The 16,471-nt window shown below is 31.8% G+C and overlaps 1 protein-coding gene across 1 annotated transcript in view; it reads left to right on the plus strand.

The window, feature by feature from the left end:
* The first annotated feature begins 7,063 nt into the window (after positions 1-7,063).
* The window catches only part of LOC124364431 (UNC93-like protein MFSD11), a 46,114-nt gene continuing 36,706 nt past the window's right edge, over positions 7,064-16,471 (plus strand). Inside the window, exons 1-2 of the mRNA XM_046819925.1 lie at positions 7,064-7,164; positions 11,439-11,584. The gene's annotated coding sequence lies outside the window, so the exon portion shown is untranslated. The remainder of the gene's footprint in view (positions 7,165-11,438; positions 11,585-16,471) is intronic.

The raw sequence follows: 16,471 nt of genomic DNA on the forward strand, positions 1-16,471 counted from the left end.
TTCTAACAACACTCAGAATACATTTGATAAAATCCAGTTAATTTAAAATAAAGAGTTTATTGAAAAATTTAAGCTAAAGAGCTAGTTTTATTTTGTCTTGCTAAACTTGAAATGAACTATGTTGAATTTTGAGGAATATCCTATTGAAACAATGTTTTGTTTTTGTGTCCTACTATGTTTTTGGGGCTAAATTAATTAGTTTAATATTTTTTTATACGCTTTCCTTTAATTAATTTCACATCACCAGTAATAACCTCATGCAAATGATTCGTCCCAAAACTGGCAGAATTTTATCTTTGTTACTACTATTCGTCGTTTTGTCGCAGCATATCTCTTCGAACATATTATTACTGTCTGGTTGTACAACTAATTTTATTTTCTATGTTTGTAAACACAGCTGATATTAGCACTATTTATAGTCAAGGAAAACATATTACACTACATTTGTGTTTATAATGTTTTAATTTAAAATTAATAGTAGTGTATTATAAAAAACCAAAAAGTTCTTTATTTTAAAATGAGTGACTGTCCTTTGGCCAACATTATAGCCGCCTTATTCATATGTTCAGGATTTTTCATCTTTACCAAACCAGTTACGAATAATGGTGCAAACTGTACTGAGTGTGTGTCCATGTCTTTGTTCGCTTTTCTCACTTCCGTGTTTATTTGGGTGAGCGCCACAAACATAAACCTCTTCAAGTGTGATCTTCCTGAGAAAGCCGCGTTTGTCTACGAGGCAAGTGTTTGTTTTGCAGTTTTGTGTACAACTTGTAAATAACTTAATCATATTAACATTGAATATATTACAAATATTACATTCAGACCACTATTACATGCAATAGCGAATATATATATATATTTAATCTATAGATATTTACTACGAAAAGTGGTCCTCATATGACAATAGTTAATCTATAAAATTACTACCCATCAAGCGGTTAGATGTTGGAAGTGCCCGTATAACGTTTAGAACATACGTGGCTGATTGGGGATTTTATTGGACGATATAGTGTCCATCTTGTTGGTAGTGTATTTATGTACTCATAAGAGAGTGGCATCAGAGCACGTAGACCTACGGTAGTTGTATAATTGCACTCATTACAGAATTTTCACCCTCATGGGTTAGGTTAATTAATCCATATAACTACAAGTTTTGAATGTATGATTTTACTTATTTAGCCTATGAATGTTATAGGACATATAATTAACAATATTAAGTTTAAATTGATATTTTAGTTTTATTTTTAAGTATTTTCATTTCGGATTTTCGTATATTCAACTATACAGAACTGATTTATCCAATAACTCATCTACATAAATGGAGTTGTCCGTAAAATAATACCTTACACACATATGTCGGATTTGCCAACAGCCCCTTGTTGCATCCGCAAATCGTCCTATCTACAGTAGCGTCCCCTCTCGCCCACTCCCCTTGAGAGACCCTGAATTAGACCCGCTCAGACACCATTGTAAAAAGAGTACACTTTCAACGCAAGGTAAACTCTGAAATGTATGTTCACAGCACCGTTATTCATAGCATGACACCCATTAAACGTCTATTAACACTCAATATGAACTTCAGTTTTTGTTATACTTTGAAATATCGGAAATGTTGAAACTGATCAATTTCAGTGTTTTACTTGAACCGTACCATTGTTGTAAGTAAAACCCCCTCATAATTAATTCATTATGCCTTGTGTTCATAAATCTGTTACTGCTTAAAATGAGAAAGTTGCCTAAACTTCGGGATGAATAGTATTAATAACTTTAGTGTATTTAATATTATAGTTTATATAGGTGCCACCTCTGCGAGTTTCTGCGCGAACAATTTCGCTACTTCCTGGAAATAAAAAAAAAATTAAAAATGTCGTCCTTGACGCATAAAATCCTAAAACGTTTATTGTTCTAAATTTATTCAAAAAATTAGCCTCGATAACTAAGCAACGTACATCGACACATTTTACGTAAACTAGAAACAACCATGAAGCTCGTGTGGTTTCTAGCGTTTTACACTACCCCCATCTTGAAACCTTATTACGTCATACTCGCTAACCCAGTTCATAACTCAACCAATAAACTTTTTACTGACTACTTTTATATACCTAGGACATCCACCTTCTTATCTCTACTTTTACTGAAATTAAATTTAAACAATTCCAGATATGATGAATAATTCTGTAAAGAAAAACAAGGAACTGTAAATACTGAAAATCTCTAAATACAAATATAAACCGTGCCATCGATATTCCCCCATGTTGGGGATAGTACTGTGGCAGATACAATGTGCCCAATATTGAGAGGAGTGCCCAGGACCAAACATTTATCACTGGATTTAATGTTTTTGTTTATGTGGAATAATTTTCAGTTATTGTGTTCCCTAAAAGTAGCAATACTGAGTAAATGTTGTGTATTGCATGTCCGAATACAACGGTGTTGTTTTATGTTATATCCTACATTTCTGCCTAGGTACCTAACGTAGATTTGGTTTAGTGCAGATTAAAGAAAAGTTTAAATAGATAAGAAATATACAAATCTGATTACTAAGTACCAATTAAATATGTTAGGAAAAGTTAAAACTAATTCAAATGAAACGAAGCACTCTTTACTGGCAATGAACACACTAACTTTCTGGGTCTAGGTGGTTAAAAATATAAGTAAAAGCATAAATAACAAAACAAAATTTCCAAACCTTAGAATTTGTGTTTTTAACACTTTAATGACCAAATCGTAAATATCACAACTTATATAACATACCTAGAAATGTGATTTTTCTACATTTTCTAACACGTTTTAAGGACAAATAACCAATTTCACGCTTACTTTCTCAAACGATATGCGTGCTCGATCTGGCTCAATTTTATAAACCTAATATATTTAATTATTAATTTAATTTATTCATTAATTAATTGGATGATATACTTACATACTGTAATTTAACCCTGTTCAAACTTCCAAAAATTAAAAAGTACATAACAAAATTATAGTTACACGTCCCAAGGAAGGTTTACTTGTAGCTAGTAAAAAAACAACGTTTATATAACTAACTCGAAAACCAGAAGAGGCTCACCTTCATCATAAAGATTAACAATACTAATACGATAGTTATCATTTTTTGGGGTAGATTTCAATAAATTTTTATTTCAGTATTAGACGGTTAGGGTGACACATTATACTGCTTTATTTAAAGAGAAAGTCTAGGGGCCAAAATCAAATTTTCACTTACTGTATAAACAGTAATTTGGTGTTTTCTTGAAGTCGATAGAAATGTATTTATTTTATTAGCCGTGCTAATTTTTGCGAAGGTCAAAATGGGAGGATGTCGATAGAGTTTAAAATATGAGGTGATAACTATTTATCAGAACATTTATTTTTATACTTTAATAAAAACTGACCGTAATAAACCTCGATAATTGTTAAATGATGCTCTCTTATTTTGGACTTCATCAAAACCAGCCTGACTGATGATCGATTTCTATCGATTTTAATAAAAAAAAAGCGTAGCTGTGTACTTATAAAATGTAAATTGGATTTGGGCTTCTATACTATTGCTTCAAATGATCAAAAAATCGATTTCAAGAAAAATCAGATTGTGTGATTATACAATGTAAATTGGATTTGGGCTTCTATACTATTGCTTCAAATGATCAAAAAATCGATTTCAAGAAAAATCAGATTGTGTGATTATACAATGTAAATTGGATTTGGGCTTCTATACTATTGCTTCAAATGATCAAAAAATCGATTTCAAGAAAAATCAGATTGTGTGATTATACAATCCAAATAGGCTTCCGGCTCTTGAAATGCAACGATCACCTCGATTTGTCTCTGTGGAACAATTATAATGGCAATTACTGGTACTGCGGGAATTTTGCGGGATTGGTTAGCCCCTCCACCCACAACACGTGTAGGAGTTGGGTAATTAGATGGGGTCAGTGTTGTGAGTAACCAACACCATTCCCATCACTGATATCGTTTTATATTCTGGTTTATAGATATCTCCGTTTATAAATTACCGTTTTCAACACACCACTGTTTACCGATTTTAACATAAATGTACTAAATAAAGACCCAATAATGAATCACACAGGGGTGTTCCTATTGTTCGTCTGTTTATATTATGAGAGCCTATCCTAATTTTAGGATAAAAAGATTCTAAATACTTTTTATTTCACTCAGTTCGGCCCCTCTTTGGTTAAAATTTTTATTATTTACAAGTACATTGTATTCAATTTCTTGAATTAATTACAAAAATATTAAACATCGAGACTGAAAATTTAATTTCCCCTAAGAGGGTTCACTTTTGGCTGGTTTACACCTACAGTTTGAACCTACATTGGGTACAGCAAAACCGACTTCTCACATATACATCGGGGCAACTCTGAAGATGTCCGGGAGCGGGCATAATACTAACCTCAGATAGTACTAACCTCAATAGATTGTTATAATCAATGGATTATAACAAATTATTGGAACCAAAGTTTTCAGATTACATAATCATATACGAGATCTGAGTAGTTTATAGTCAGTTTATTTGCTTGTAGCAAATTACCTTCAAAGATTTGACTAGTTCAACAGCTTTTGTCTCACGTAAATAGGCCCTTTAAACCGTGTTGTTGTTAATTTACTATCACTGGTAAATAAATACAAATTTTACAATATTTATTTTTTACTGCTAGGCCTTTCGGAATCAATGATTCCACAACATGTTTGCTGTTGTTTTTCGGTTGTCTTTAAAACCTTTTTTACCTGCCTGCGACCATTATAAAAGGACATTTATGTTTACATAGCTCTGATAACACTAACTAGTGATAGTACTAATAAAATTGTTGTGATCACATTTAAAATGTAACACAATAATAATGTAACGCTCTCGGTGCAGTCATTGTGAAAGCAAGGCAAGCCAGGAGCAAATAATATCACTAATAATAGACAGTAATGAATCAGACTCGGAACGTGACTAACGTATGTCAACCGTGATATCAGATGTGTTGGTTTTCTGATTGAAACGATATTTTACATCATTTGATATTACACATTCACCTGACTGATTCCACACGTTTCCGTGTTGACCAGATTGGTATTAATTCTTGTAGTACCTATTGATTGTCAGCATCAGTTTATTGCTATTGAAACCGTAAGTCTCTCAATTCTTGGTCTTTGAATAAATTAAAATACTGATTTAACTTATTACTATTACCAAGCACAACGTTGAAGTATAGTTACTACGAAAGAATTTACATCATCTACGATGCTTGTAAACATTACATCGGTTTTAAATCGAAATTGTAGGGAATTTACAATTGTCCATCTATTCATATCATGAAGAACTGACTAAAAAATTGAATATCATCGCTATGCAGATTACATCAATGGATAATACAGATATTTTCAATAGTGGTAGCAGTAGATTAAAACCTTGACCGACAAAAACGCAGCTATTAAGAAAGAATTTAATGGAAATGATATTAAACATGAGGAGGAAGAGGAGTAACCTCGAAGAGCCATAAAGAGATACACAGAATTTCCATGCAGAAATAGATGCAGGGGATAGAAGATTTACCGGTTTGGGAAAGTGCATCGGGTGCATTTTGGAGTCCCTGTTGAAAGACTTCATGATGGACGTTGGTCATTTGCTCCACAGCAGGGATAGTTGGGGGAAATCTCCAGGAACTGTTGCAAAAACTGTGGGGAAACCTGTGAGCTTCTTCGTCGCATTTTTTTGGATATCTTCAGACGAACATGACTCTAGAATTCAGGAGTGAAGTCTGCGACAGCGTCATGTTCAAGACGCTGCGCTAGGAGGTGAACTGGAGCTAAACTCAAATTTCACGTTGAATCAATCCTTTCCAACATAGCCACGTTATGTGTACAAAACTCTGTTGCTGCACCGTGGTTAGAGATCGTGTCCAAAACATTGTAGTGTAATGCATTGTCCACCTTATGTGGCAATGAGAAATACCTCTTCACGTAGATTACACTATATTTTGTAGTGATAACGAAACGGTTTAAAGAGTCAATTTCAGCATCGTCACTGACTGTATGGATCTCATCAGACGAACATGATTCAAAATCCAGAAGTCAAGTCTGCGACATCTTCAAATTTAAGGCGTTGCATAACAAGTAAAGTGATTTGGAGATAAACTGAACATTTAGATTGATGGAAATTTTTATCCCACCATAGCTATGTTATGTATATAAAACGAGAAAATGTGAGAATATATAAGTTTTTAAACAGACCGATTACATACAATAGAAATGTTAATATGTGGCATACAATGCCAACACTTACAGCATCACTTTATTATGACTTGATCTTATATGACACCAAATTAAACGAGAAAAATGTGAATGTACTATGTGAAAATATTTCATTTTAATATTTTAAAGTTGCATGAAACTTCATGTCTTCATATGCAGAAAGGAATTCTATCACGTTTTGTTCGATAATTTTTGTTTTGAACAAAATGTATGGTATGAAGTAAGAGACGAGGTTCATATTATTGTTTAATTATATACCTATAAAGAAAATAAAGAAGAAATACAAAATATAATTTATTGACTTTTCTTGATAATGAACATTCTTGTGGTCTTGTTAAGATTGGAACGGTTGAACAAATGAAGTATTTAGAGCTGGTTTTACAGGGATTCGTGCTCAGCCCACTTTTCTTATTAATTTTTTATAATTATGTATACACTAAAATACTTTATTTCCAGCGAGTACGGTTTTAGTGCATGTCGATGATGATATAACATAAAATATTTAAACGAGTTACTTTGGTTTTGAACAAAATTGTGTGATATTAAGCAAGAGACAAAATGTATATTATTGTTTAACTATATGATTTTAAAAATTGATAAAATTCATAATTATTGATAACGAAAAGTTTTGCTGTCTAAGTAAGTAAAGAAGAAACTAAGCAGACGCATTAATATTTCGTTTTCAGTCACAATATCAATATTAAATATAAGAAATTATTTATTGTACGAGTTGTAGTTGTATGCCATATAGTAATTTGCTTTCAGGGGTTTACCTTCATAAATTTATCACTGTCCATTATTTTTCAGTTCATTGCATCGATGTTCATATTTGAACTTACTCTAAAATACTTTTGGGAACCAGTAGAGTGTTTCATATATACAAAACTTCCACCATTATTTGATCAGGTAAGACGTTTCATATTCATATTTTAGTTTAAGTTTAAAGTTCATACGCAATTTATTATTGAATAAAATAAAATAAATTAAACATGATTTATTTCACATGTAAGAGCTATAATAAAATGTTTCCATCCCTACCTTACTGTAACTGAAACTTTACAATTTCAACAAATAAAATTATTATACTTTTTTACGATTTTCCACTTTATTTTGCTATATTCTGGATGACTGTAAAGGATATTAGAAATATGTTGTTTATGAAAAGCTAAACAAATGACATAAGCCTTCTCAATACACGTACGTAAATCCATACGTAATTTTATGAGATAAAAATAGAAAATTATTTGTTTCTATTAAACGTTTAACATTTAAAGCTATCTTCATTTCTTGATATATGAGGTCACTAAGCATATTAATTTACAATTCGACAAAAAAATAATTTTGCTATCCGTAATTTTTTTACATCTCTGAACAATGGAAAATATCTGGAAAAATCCTTTTTCCTTCACAATCCATCCATCGTAAAAAATGAACTTCAAACAAAGAATAGAATAGAAAAATTATTTATTTCCAAAAACATATACACCAAGATATTAGATTTACAGTTGATAAATTGATAAATTGTAAATTACCCTTTTACTATACTTACTAAGCGGCGATAAAATAAAACAGTTTAATTTTAAGTACAGTAGTTCGATGAATATTATTGATTTGCACTATTATATATAACAGCGACTAAATTTGAATCTGCAAGACTTGAGTCAGTAACCGCATTAAGTATCCGGCGTCTACTTTATGAGCTCTTTGGTGTTAATTTTCAAGCTCACTCTATATGAGATAACGAGGATAAACAACGTTCACAGCCCTAGAAGAAATGTTAATTGAAATTTGATCCTGAAAGAGGAGATTTACTTAGCCCGTTTCACACACTGTTATTACTTACAACAGTTCCATGACACCCTGGTTAACTCGACGATCCTAAGTACATGTGAGATCGTGTTCATATTACATTTTCGTTTAACTAAATAATGAGTTATTGTCAAAACATTTCAGGTTGTCAAAAATATCGCACTGAAATTATGAGAGTATTTGTGTTGTGTCTCTTGGAATAAACGATTCTGGTGTTCAAAGAGTTCCAGTAAAAACTTGGTTTTATATTATGGATATTTCTTATAGTAAAAATATCCGGAATAAAAAGTGTTTAAGAAGTTTAATTCTCGTCACAAGAGCTTTTGATAGGATAACAGGATTTCGGACATTTGCCATCGTTATGATTTCAAGGTATAACATAACGTTTCGAGGATTGGAATCTATCCTCTTCATCAAGCGAGGTAGGTATTAGTTCATACAAAAATATAGAAAGAAAATATAGAAAATACGAAAAAGGACTAATAGAAAAGTCTAAAATTGCTCAACATTGCTGATCTGAAAATCATCTAATGGAACGGGATGAAGCCGTAATACGCCGCAAGAAGAATCTTTTTAAACGAAAGCCTTCGGTTGAGGTTAGACCACTTTGAGTACCATTATTTAAAAATAACTAACTAGGAAACCTAACAAGATTATACCAATTATTAAAGAAACCTCAACCAACAAAATTCATACATATCCCATGACATTAAGGTCTAGGACCAAAACATAGGGCCGGGAGCGGTTTGCCTTTACCTCTTCTTCCTCCCGACCATCGCCTTCCTGACCCATTGTTTCAGATGACATGACGCGGTGACAAAGAAAGAGACATCGTTTTCCGTGTTAGTATCCCACTTTTGGCGGTGTGATGTGTGATTCTGTATCTCGTTCAGGTGACTTGTGCTCGGGACTTGAATTCTCTGCAGTGACAACGCCTGGACTAGACCTCAAGCAGCTTTTTGGTATGTTTTTTTTACCTTATTACCGTCTTCATGTTCTCTATTTTTGTATTAAATAATACCCCACCTGATGAAGAGAATACATTCCAATCCTCGAAACGTTGTGTTATACCTTGTAACCATAACGATAGCAAATTTGGGATGGCCGAAATCCTGTTATCCTGTCAAACCTTATATCGTCAATAACAAACTTTAATCAATGAACAAGAGCTTTTATTTTTTTCCTCTCTTTTTTTAAATACAAGGAACTATACTGGGAAACATTAAAATAGAAAATAGGTCAATTAGGAGGAAATAGTAAAGAAAATAAGTTACTGTTGTAAGTATTGATAAATTGTATTCACGCAACTCTCACATGTAGGTAGTTGAACTACTTGAAGGCACATAATATCTGCAGATATGATTATGTACTAACTATTGTCTAATCCTCTGGCTAAAAGTAATATAGGAGACTCGGAGAAGACAGAATTGAAATTCTTTTCAGCACCCAAGAAATGCGGTTCGAGCATGTTAAGCCCGAAACGATCCTCCTTACCTTGTCTGAATTTTCGAGTTATTAAATGTCATGACAGCATGACGCGAATGGAAATATTTTCAATATTATTAAAAACCTGTTCTATTTTTTTCCAATTACGTATCAATTTTATTTATATAATAAGAACCAACTATTGAACAAGAGCCAAGAGCCAATTTGCATTGTAGTCGATAGTCAAACAATCTAGTTATTCGAGGAATTTAGAGATACATCTTCTCTTAGAAATATATTGATCGTTTGTCACATAATTACATTTTTTAGTAATTTAATTTAATTTTTAATTTCCTAGACAGTTTTTTACCTTGTTATTTTACCTCAGATATGTAAACAAGGTAAAACGCACGTCGGACTTGGGTCAGTGCGGGAATCTTCGCGTACGTAGTACAGCGGACAATACTATTTTCCATTTAAAAAATTAAAATTAGTTGCGTTAATCATTAGTTCGGTTTGCTTAGTTATTTTTATATTACAAATTCTATTTTTCATAAGATTATAAAATATGATACCATATGAAAATGACATGCTCTTGTGCTAATAAGTCACGTTAATGGTCATTTTCAGACTGACCTTTCATATAATTTCTGTTTCACTAATCAGCTGATTCCAACAGTATGTGCAGTGAAATATGTCAGGTTTACCAACCATCCGAATAGTAAAAACTCCATTCAAACGACCATACAAAAACGAGTTTTTATGAATTATTTGACTAAACCCACAAGAAAAGAATAGTAAATATGGTATATTTGAAATCAGTACAAGATCTAATTTCTTTTGATGAACTAAAAAATGGGTCGTCTCATATAAAAAATTGACTTGACCCCTACACCTCCTGTTTGCTGTTCTGAAAACTTGTTCATTTAATATTAAAAAACTATAAAAAGATTCATGCAGATTTCACGCAAAACGTCATTATATGTACTACCTAAGAGAGCTGACAGTTTACAAATTTTGACCACAACCAGATTTTTGAGCGTAGCGAATGAACGGCGACACTACCAATAATTAACTTAACCATATTGATTTGTTGATCTTGTGAATACGCAAAACTTTTCAGATTTAATCCTTGCTGTATCTCTTATAGTTTCCAAGATCCCTTCAGTGTAAAAATTTAGAACACACTGTTTTATATCCTGTAATTGTACCGTTGATTCTACTATCACCATTAATCAAGTAGATTGATAAAAGAGTATTTTACGTAAAAGATTCCGAACACTTTCACGCCCTTATTTTTGGACGTTGGGTCGCGGGAGACGGCTCATATTGAAGTTCAAACACAATTTAGTTTTTTCAAAAGTTCTTGAATATTTAAAGGATAAATTACAAACAAGATTGAGATTTTTTATGATTAACCAATAAAAATTTCAAAAACGTAATAGAAGTTTGGATGTTTGGATTTGTAATGTCTTTAAAGTGATACATAACTATACGATTTCAAATTATGCCATAAAGTGGTGGGGAGTTAAAATTGTTTTATGGCCACCAACGCCATTATGTTTGTGTATGTATCAAGTTAATCAGATGAGTATGAATTTTGATAAAATATAATTATAATAAATTCATGTTTCGAAGGCTTTTAGACTATTTTAACGCTATTCTCATATGGTAAACTCTAGGTTGTTTAATTAAAGTCTATATAATCGGAGTAAATAATCCTTTTTAATTTGATTAGCCTATGCATTGTGTGCTGTGCAAGTAACTTTGTATTGCACTTATAGAAATAATCTTCAGACGATATCTAAACGTGCAATTAATTAATGTTTATACTAACTTGACGATAATGCTTATGCAATAATTAATGAGGTCTTTTTCTGATATGATACTCAGGTGAGTAGTCACGAGTTCTGTCAGTTATAAGTATTATTTCCCTGTTGTTTCAGTATGTTTTAGACGGAAGTTGTATGCTGGGTAATCTATTGTGTCCCGGCGACACCGAGATCTTCACTCTACTTATCTTCTCTGTGGCCCTAACCATTCTTTGGCTCTCACTGTCCGGATTCGGTATTGACGCAGACTGTTTTAAACCGTAAGTGTTCTTTAGACTGTGCTACTTTAACCTCTTAGACTTTGTGATAAGTTACCAGACGATCCAGATAGTTTTAGAAATATTGTGTACTTTTTATGTAACATTAATCATCTTTGATGGAGGTTTCACTTCTGGGTGGTTTATAATAGGCAGTAGAACTGGGTGCTGCAACAACCATTGCGTCACTTAAATCTGGGAAACCAAATGGATGACCAGGAGCTGCACACCACTAACCAAACATTTTGAGATATTGGGATTAAACTGTCTGCTCTGTAGGTCTAGTTTACTGCGGAGGATGGCTGTCTGAGTGGGTGGGCTCCTTAATGTTAAAAGTAGCTTTCAAACCTGAGTATGACAGATTATTATTGTCTCTCTTGGTCTTCCTTACCAACTTTATCTAGAACAGAGTTAACCCTCCCTTCTTCTATGCTGACACCATTGACATATAGTGTCCTCCATTCCTCCACATGGATTTCGATAGGAGGCGGCCCCTAACCCCAACCGTACCCACCCTGAATATCTTGTAACTCTGTTAGCAACGCAAAAAATGGTTGCCCAATATTATTGTCCTCAGTGAAAAAATAATAACATAGCTTGGAGGATTTCATCAAGCTGTGATTTGTTTGTTGATATTTTCGTTCAGATACTGATTCCTCACTCTCTGTGGAATGGAAGTGCTGACAGTTTTAATTTTAAGACCTTAACCTTAGTTTAGAACAATTAAGCCTTTATTTCGTGTTATTCAAAACAAAAACGTTACATTACTCTAATATAATTTGTACATTACTTAGTCGCTTAAAATATATTTTTATGTTATTGATGTCATTAAGCAACGTTTTATTTCAAGTTTTAACATCAGCATGTATTTGACCCAACATAACTTCACACCCAATTAGGAAGCTTTTGAAGGATTTATTAAAACGAATTGTCTAGGAGTTGGGAGGCAATTTGTACTTTCTAAGCAAAAAACTTGGTTTTTGTTAAAATTTATAGAGGTATGTTCTATAAGACAAATTGATCATCGGCCATGCTTCTTTTGGTTTAAATCGAAATAGAAATGTATCGGAAGGGTTAAAAATGCGAAAAAATTTGTTATAACTTGAGATACTTCGAACCATTTATCAGCCACATAAATATCAACAGCCAGGGAACTAGATAACGATACTGAAATTCGATATTTTAATAGTCTGTTTAAAAGTGAAAAAAGAAGACTTTTTCATTTTTCACATTTAAATAAAGAAGAGTCACAAATGAATAGTACATGCAAAGCTAATGTGTACACTTACATGTTTGGAAGGAGATAACCAGCTTTTATCATGAATATTTGTAATTCACAAACCGGAACTTACATCGTGTCATACATTGCTTGTGTTTAAACACAATAATAATATACAATAATTTATGTGTACGGTAAATAATTATTTAGTTCTGAAGCCCTATGACGTCTACCGTCTCGACGTCTTTGTTCTTCTAATCAGTATTCTCGTTGCTCGTCATTTTCAGTAGCAACACGCTGTGACGCACGCTGCCACAAATCTTGTAGACGTCGAAACATCTAAATCATGAGACCTTTCTGCTCAAATAATGTTAGTTAAGGTTTGCAGGCATTTGACTTTAGCAGTACGTGTGGGACGAAGTATATGAAATTGATAAGTAAATTAAATTTAAAAAGGAGTTTAATTATCTATCAACTTATATTACAGTCAAAATATCGCTTCGGTTTGAATCCTCATTAATTTATAAAAACATATTTTTATTCTTTGGTTTACTACTCTTGTTGTGATACGTCAGATGTCATTTACTACAGAATGTAAACAAAGAAATCAATATTGACTTTGTAGTTGTTTTTCATTGCTTGAAAGCACGGATGAAACATCGTTTTCATTTGAACTGAAACCTATCTAGATCGACTTATCGCCCCCAAAACCTCCTGCATACTAAATGTCATAAAAATCGTTGGAGCCGTTTCCTAGATTCAGGTTTATATATATATATATATTTATTTATTTATATATTTAATATATATATATATATATATATTGCATATATATATATATATATATATATATATATATACAAAAGTTGCTCGTTTAAAGGTATTAGATAATATCTTATTATACTTATTATATTATAAGGTACAGAAATTATTTACTTTGGTTATGAACAAAAGTTTATGGTATTAAGTAAGAGACCGGGTACATATTGTTGTTGAACTAAACAGCGTTAAAATAAAGAAGAAATTCATAATATTACCAAAATATAGTTTATTGCATTTTCTTGATAGTGAACATTGTAGTTTTCTTGTTGAGGTTGTGACGATTGTACGTATTTAGGGCTATTAACCGATTCTAATATGTCTTGCAAACTTAATATAAAAGACATAAAAAGCGAACCAAGCAGAAGATTAATATGTCGCTAGATTAATAAGTCTCTTAACTAGATAATAAGATTAATAATATAACTAGGTTAATAAGTTTCTTAAATATATAATTAGATCAATAAAGCTCTTTGGGAGGAGGGAGACAAACCACTAACTTTAAAACAAACCTGAACTACAAAATGGATAAAACATAGAAGCTTTCCTTGAACAACGGTTTACAGCGCTGTCCAACGGCCAGGCATAATACTAACATTGATAGATTGTAGCGTAACACTTACGTTGACTGGTCCTAGTTACTAACCTAAGTGAGAATTCTAGGTTTGGGTAACCTTTGTCCATAAAATGTAGCCTAGATATACGTGTATGTGTATATGTAACGAAATGTACGGTTTACTGTAAAATAAATATTCACCTACGTAACTTTATGATGTAAAAATATTCTTGTACATTTTGAAATTCAACTTTTGATATAGAGAACAAAAAAAATTTTATGATATGTGCTCATATGTCTATGATTTATTTCAGTATGTTCCAGCAGTGCTAGACACAAACTAGGTTCTACTCCCCTGGCAACACAGGGACTGAGGTCGCAAACCGAGATCCTCCCATGAACTAAATTAAAATTTTACATTGTACCAATTGATAATTAAATTGGCTTAAAAATAGGCCTCTAGTTTTTACATTATTGGAATGTGTTGATGTGATTTATTATTTATGTAAATAACGTTTTATGAGCTTCAATAACGGAACAAAATACACCTCCAAGAAAACATCACTATTGAGCCATAATACCGTTTATATAATTTCTTCAAATTCACTACAGAAAACTGGCAGGAAATTATCTGATTCTATGTTTAAATAGCTTAGGGGAGAAAGAAATGACAGATCTCGTGAAAATACTATCATCTGTATATCTTTATATGGACTGTAAGCAATAATTTTTAATGTAATTTAGTGAATTTCATTTTTTAACACGTGGTACTGTATAGCAACACAAGTGTTCAATGTTAATACCTTCATAAGTACAGAGTATCATATATGTTATAGTACTAATAACAACTTGGTTATCAAAAGTACATTTTATTTGCTTATTATACCAGATGCTGTATTATTTTCTCTGTTAATAAATTACTAATAACATGCTGATTCGCCAGAAATACACTCAAGTCGCAACATAAAAAACCTTAAAAACGAGGATAAAATTTTGTCTGTGGTTAAACAGTACAATAACTGTATAGCTGTAACACACTTTAGTTAGATAGCATAATTTATATTATTTATTGATGTTGATGATAATGGCTATGCAAGGTAAATAAAGGTAAATCTTTAGGTTTTATTTGGTAATGTTTTTGCAATTTATATTTTTAAGTATAAGATCTATTGAACATCATTTTTGAGTCATGATTAGTACGTATATACAAAATTGTAAACAAACTTATTTCTTAAATTCAGTTTTAATATGGACATAGCAGAAATCTCATTAATCACTGTTATGATAATAACTGGTTGGAAATTCATTTGTGCTGTAAAAATTAATGCTTGGAACTATTATTAACGAAAATAAGAAATTAAGCCCATTTAAAACATTTTATACATAGATACGTGTCTTAGCACTAATCCGTCGTAAAATTTAATATAACCTCTAAATTAAATAAATAAACCAGTATGTAAATATACGTACTGTAAATGGAACATTTTATTATACGTTACATTTGTGGTGACATAGTTTGGACTTTAATTTTAAGTTTAAAAAAGTGGATTCGTCTTGATTAGCAGATTTATATTTATTATAATTAATATAAATAATAAGAAACTAAAACCCGTAATGACGATTGTAGAATTAACACTCTCTTGCGGAGTTGATATAATAGATAATACATGTAAAGTTATACAAATGTTGATAGTTTACTGATACTCGCATTGATACTAGACTATACTTATCCTAGTTTTACTTTCATGCACATAATTATTAAACTTCATTCATTATTTCATGTAGAATGCATAAACTTAGTACATCTTGGCTGTGTATCGCCTTGTTAAAAGGGTGCAGGACCCCTCGATTATCGTGATTTTAGTCGCATGTATCTAATGTAAGTTTCAAACGGTCCTCCTAACGTACATAAACGAGATAATTTGATGGAAATAAAGTATTTTGAGCTTATGAACGTAAAAATGGCATTCAGTGATCAAAAATTTGATGTTAAAGACACGTAATGGTGGAAACATGTAAATAAAAACACAATCACAAAATTAATTTAGTAAATTTTCAGTTTTTTTTATTAATCACTGGACTTTAAAGACAGAGCGTTTATTAGTAAAATTATGAAATCCTTGATCGAATTTAATTAAAAATAAGATCAAGACTACCGTCTGAAACTGAAAACGGATATATGGGACTAATCTCACGATAGTCGAGGGGTATTGTACCCTCGTCAGATCTTTAAATTTAGCTACATAATGCTGCTTTTAACAAAATAGAGTCTTAAAACGTTTATGTAACAGCTTGC

The sequence above is a fragment of the Homalodisca vitripennis genome, chromosome 6, assembly GCF_021130785.1.
Source record: "Homalodisca vitripennis isolate AUS2020 chromosome 6, UT_GWSS_2.1, whole genome shotgun sequence".
Classification (NCBI taxonomy): Eukaryota; Metazoa; Arthropoda; class Insecta; order Hemiptera; family Cicadellidae; genus Homalodisca; species Homalodisca vitripennis.